Genomic DNA, 6,432 nt, shown 5'->3' on the forward strand with positions numbered 1-6,432 from the left:
TGAGTTGTGTTTCCATGTTTCTATAATGTTTTTGGTTATGGTACAATTACTGCTCGTAACCTCGAGGTCCTTATGGTAACATTATTCACATCATCTGAATCACAACGAATACACGACAGACATCATCGTCTTAAACGGGCTACGAGGAAGGAAGTGTGCAGATCCAAAACACCAGACGTATTTTAACTTGTCACAGAATGAGACGCAGTGTCGTTGTTCGACATTCCACTCTCACTGATCACTGGAGCATGTTGCCACCCGATCAAATAGAAAATGGACACGTGGGGTGTGGGCAGTATCTTATCACAAACACTCTATATGTGCAATACAAACACCAAACACTAGACATATCGTACCAAACAGCGACGTTGCAAGCGCCTGACTTTCCCACAAAGGATCCAAGCCGACGGGTTGATTATAAGCCCCCAAATGTTCGATAGGCCCAGCTGCCGACAGCTCTTAGTCTGTCCCTGTATTCAAGCTGATGCTGCGAACCAAGGCTGTATAGGCTAAGGCTGGTGTTGCTGATGACGTCAGCGCGAGCATCGGGTTGCGCATACTGACACTGCGCAGGTTATGGTCATTTGACTTTGTAGTCACGATTCCTGTTGTGAGGCTGTCATGTGTTTGGCAAGTCTGCTGGGGGCGACTGAGTAGTAAGATGATTGTTAGAAGTTCGTCCTCACTCTGCTACTGATGGTGTTGGTATTTTGATGTCTGCTTTTAACAGGTCATATGGGCCTTCTGCAACCCATGCCTGCCATAAAAGGCGACTATGCTTGTCATAAGAGGCGACTAACGGGTTCGGGTGGTCAGGCTTGCTGACTTGGTTGACACATGTCATCGGTTCCCAATTACGCAGATTGATGCTCATGTTGTTGATCACTGGATTGTATGGTCCAAACTCGATTATTTACAGACCGCCGCCATATAACTGGAATAGCTGGAGTGCGGCGTAAAACTCACTCACTCACTCACAGGTTATATGGTGGGCGCATAACATGCACGTGCCATTCAACAAAATGATTTTCACAAAACAATGTCAAGGTCTTCCGTGGTGTTTGCGACTTGTTACTGACAATCACTTTCTTTTGTACATCACGTTAGTTTATATGTTGATTTGACCATTAAAACTCGCTGATGACAACAGGGCTCGCGAAAACGCCAGATATGCTCTTCTCAACGTTTGAACATAAGTTTTTCTGGATATTATCCTGTCAGTGGAACACAAGTCTAGGCGACGCACCGTCGGCGCATGATTGCCTCCCCTTGTAGATGCAGGGTCGGCGGATATTTGGTCCACCCCGATTGTCCTATGACTATTGAGGCAACTGGCGGCAGACTCTGGGTAACGTTCTGTCACGAATTGCTTCACAATCTACGACAACGAAGAGATCCATCTAACAATAATTTTGAAATAGTTTGAAATCAAATTGTTAAAGACAATGTATTTGTGAACGAGTGAGTTTAACTTGGAACAGTGTAAAGTTATTCAACATCGTGTGATATCGGATGACGTGATGCTGCCCAGTGTCATGAAGATCCCAGACATTTACCGTGAAACTCACGGGTCAAAGGCTGAGCCGCATATAAGATAAATTGTTCATGCGTGACACCCCCACCAATACACTAACTTTAGAAGTAGCAACATCTCCTGTTTTCGTCAGAACCTCACATGCAACTGCTTCAGAGTGCGTAGTTTTAACTTTGATGTCCAAAGTCAACTTTAGTGGAAATAATGTTTCAAGCAGAGATTATTTATTTTCAAAGTTAAGTTAGTAGGTTTTTTAAAATAAGTACGGTATCGGTGGAGGATTTTAAAAAATGTACGGTAGTTTAATGGAGAAAAGTTTTAGAGTTGGTGAATTTTTTTATTCTACCAGATACCTTCTGTGTCTTTTCCGGGGGAACTGTCTACTATCCTATATATGCATGTTATACAAGAGATGCCAACAGTGGAACACTATACGCTCGCATAGTCGCCCATCTAGTCGTAAACACACCAATGAGAGGAGATCCATACCGGTGAAAGTCCTCTGTAGAAACGTTGTTTTGTATGTCGTTTTACCCTACACTCTGGACAAGAAAATTTTGTGATCAACACCATGAGGATAGATTTACACAAGTAGGAATATGCTGACATGTGTCGCCAAAGTCAACGAGTCTGAACGAGGGATCCTGTTAGTCGTCTAATGACAAGCAGGTTCTAACCTTGATCTTCACGTTTTTCTCCAGAACCAGGCTCACCAAAACATCCTCTCCAGCATGACTTTCAAATGGTAGCAGGAAACAGGATTCCCATACAAGCAGTTCGGAGCAGGCTCCATGAACAGGGATGAAACCCCATAAGCCACTGCAGAGCAGCCCACTGACTGTACAAAGATAGGCTTGGGCAAATGGACATCGCAGCTAGATGGTCAGTCGTTGACGCTATGTCCTCTTCAAAGTAGAATCGACAGACAGAACTTGAATGATGGTAGAGTGTATATGTGAGTTAACTACGGTGACGGGTTAACTGTAGTAGTAGGGGACAGTAGTTAGATGGCAAGGTCGGGGTTAATTTTCACCAAGCCAATGATCTCGCCCGTACGGCCTGCTCTGCACAATTCCCGATCGTTATCCCACAGAGCATGCGTGGGAAGTTTTGGGAGGAGGATTTACAGCCAGCATGTTCCACCACGGAACCTGAATCTGTCTGTCTGTCTTCGACAGCTTGGTCGCTTTATAAGGCATCAATTCCCTTGGAAGGCATACAACGTAAAAAGTATGTTCCATTCCGCAGAAGATTAATTCTGCCAGTACCCGGGCTTCTGTTCTGACTTCCAAATTCACATGCAGTGATAGGTTTCTGCTTGATGGTTTTCAAGGTATCCGTGTTTCAGCATTCAAATGTTTGTTATTGTAACTGACTTTATCATCAACACTGCACACAAATTACATCTTTGAAGGGCACTTAGAAGCGTAATGCAGGAGAAAAGAAGTGCAAGATTTATAGGTGTGAACTTCCTTATTGTATGCTTGCTCTTTCAGCATACTTCCCACCAGTCCCCCTGAGGAGCAAACATACTCTCCGAAACGTCCTCAGGCTGTTATTCACAATAAAGAAGTTGACATCAATAAATCGTGCTTTTATTTCTTGTGCATATATATTGTTGGTGGGTCTTTGTGACATCTACTGGTTTGTTCACGTTAACTCCTATCAATACAATAACCGTATCACATTTTGTTGTTTTACTTAACATCTTTCTCCTGGATTTCGTCCAGCGTACTTACCACAGGTGTTTCATTTCATTTCATGAATATGGGAGGTGGCATATGGTGAAAGTCTGTTCGTTGTAGCGTTGGGAGGCATTGTATGTGTCTTCATTCATAGGCTGTCACAATATTTGCGTTTCATGTTTGTGGAATTTTCACATTCCAGATATATTAAGGCATGTGACCCCAAAAGAGCACACAGCTATTCCAACAACAAGAATATATATATTGTTATACAAAGCAAAAACACTTTGGAATGGTATGAGCACCATGACGTATTTGAATCTGTACAGGAAGAATGTAACTAATCAAAGTGACATCCACTGTCCAGGTTAAAAAGGTACACATGACGAAATAACAAAAAGCAAGGAGCACACTGTCCGTCCAGTATACATAAACGTAAAACCCTACTCGAAATAAAATCAACCACACTGCTTTAACGTCCGCACACATGTGTGTGTGTGTGTGTGTGTGTGTGTGTGTGTGTGTGTGTGTGTGTGTGTGTGTGTGTGTGTGTGTGTGTGTGTGTGTGTGTGCTGAACTTCTCTCATTCGTGTCTTCTGCCATGGGGGCCATGTTATTTTCCAGTTGTCACACAGGAACGCGTGATCTAGACTACCGGGTGTCAGACTTCCGTTTTGTTGAAGCCGTGGTGGGTTAGATCGCTGACTGTGCTGATCATTAGGTGCCTGACTGTTGAGAAACTAATGCTCAATCTTGACAATATTCAGACAAATAGGGTTTAGGGTCAAGGAAATGAACCTGTGAAAAATAAGTTATTTACTGATGACACCACGTTTCCACAAAATGGAAGGCATGTTGTGCCCTTCCAGCAGCACCTGCCATTCACACAACTAGCCGTCAAAATAAATGTATTTGTCCGTAACACCTCTCACTGACTGTATACAAACCAGACAATTAAACTATTGTGAGGTCAGAGTGACCCAACAGCGTGTGACGTCGCTCGTGTCACGAATACGAACTCCTCACACTGTTCAAGTGAGTGAGTCAGTTACTTAGCGTGACATTGGTAATATTTCTGTCGCATCCTGACGAGAACAATCTAGTTTATATCCATATGAACATCAATAAAGTTGGGACATAAAAACCTGTCATTGAAGGGCTGTAAAATACTACAGTTAAAGAGCCTTATAAATTAAAACTAGTACGCTGTCGTAAAAATATAATCACTATAAACAGTACAAAATAACGGGCTATGAATCACCAGCACCCGAAGGTAGATAACAATACCTTCAACCATGACGACTTACAGTACCTTGCTACCTGCATGGACCCTAGCTGGGTTTACACATTTACGTGAGTATTACTTAAACATCGCATTAGCAGCTTTGAACCTATTCGCAGATTGTTCCCCTATATAGAATAACTGCTCACAAGTGCTATGGATGAATAGGTCGTAATCTATTCAAATAGCACGTGTGGGTTTCTCGTGAAACTTGTCTCCAGCAACGAACGTTGTCTCCGAACGAGGCGAGAAGATACATAGGTCATGCTTCTTAGACTCTTCGTTGGAGTAAATTGTAACTAATGATGGGACAGGAAATACTTTCCTCTGGTGTCATGCGCGTGCGCTGTCCATTCAGGAGACAAAATATTGTGTTGGAAATTCAGAGGTATATAACGAAGTTATAATAGCTCTAAATCTGATTTAAAACCGAACGCGTAGCGTGTCTTGGTGTGTGGTTAAATACATTTAGGGCTGGTAACATTTGAAGTTATGCCTGGCTGGGTTTATGGCTTATTTCATACACTGTGTTAGTACCACCCTGGCTGTGACGCCACCCAGGTTGTAATACCGCCCTGGTTATAATACCCTCTAGTTGTAACGCCACATTTGTTGTAACGCCACCCTAGTTATGATGCCACCTTGAACATAACGCCACCCGGTTAGTAGTGACCATGTAGAACGATTATATGGACTGGATGCTTTTAACCAACAAAAGCAGAGTCAACTGTCCAATTCCGTCTTCATCATGAATGTTTGTTTGATTGCTTGTTTAACGCTGCAGTAACACAGATATACGACGGCGGTTTGTAAATCTCCAAACTTGGACAAGACAATACAGTGACTGACATAATGAGAGAGGATGTTGTTTATGAACCGTTGTCAAATAGTGATGACACCAGGTGCTCTCGAAACGTTGAGCATATCCTGCTCCAACAGTTCCACGCGTTGTAAACAAACATAATTGCTGATTATATACAGTGTATGCATGGAACAGGTCAAACGAATTACATCGTACAGCATGTTTGTCACTGATGTATTAAATTTCAAAGTGTCCTCCACATAAAAATAAGCACACAGGATGCTAGCTTCAAGTAATGAGTATATCAGTGCCGAAAAAAAGCGGTAACAGAATTTGCTACATCAACTGAAACATCCATACATGAACAGATATGAGCCATGTGTTCACGTCCTTGTTCAAAGTGACTGTGTGTGTCGTTACGGTGAACTGAGCAGAATGATGACATAGTCATTCTGTACCAATGAAGAGTGGACACGTGACACCATGAGCGGTGCAGTAGGACTGTTAGGCACCTTTACGTTTGATGGAGAAGATTTGTTCCCCCACACACTAAATAATGGACGCGTACGTGCACAGTGTACAGAGGCGGTCACATGTTACGGACATGGATGTAGTGAGGGATGAACCCAGCACACTGTAGTTAGACATATGTAAGGTAGATCATCGTGGTTTTGACTCAGCCAACTCATGATTTGGCCGTAGTTAGACCAAGCATTTTTCAACACTTTTTTCGGTATATCGCTCTGGTTTTCTTGAACGCCAAGACACTACTGTTACCATAGTAGACCCTATTCACCCTAGTAGACCGTAACTCACCCTACTGCGAAATTATGTTGACCATAGAACGCCGTGGTAACATGGCACAACGATCAAACTACAGTCCTCATTTGCCAAACGTGGACTCACTCCCTACCGACTTCAGCTAGATTCCCGTACTTCCATCACGTTCATGGCCGTCAGATATGCCTGAAAGATATGCCTGAAAGATATGCCTTACAGATATGCCTTACAGATATGCCTTGAGTACGTATGAAGAGTTGTGTGTTTGTGAAGGTCATCATGCACATAAACTGATCGACTAATGGATTCAAATAAGAAGTCCACACGTCACTACCTATTTGTTTATGAT

This window comes from Haliotis asinina, chromosome 15 (genome assembly GCF_037392515.1).
Source record: "Haliotis asinina isolate JCU_RB_2024 chromosome 15, JCU_Hal_asi_v2, whole genome shotgun sequence".
NCBI lineage: Eukaryota > Metazoa > Mollusca > Gastropoda > Lepetellida > Haliotidae > Haliotis > Haliotis asinina.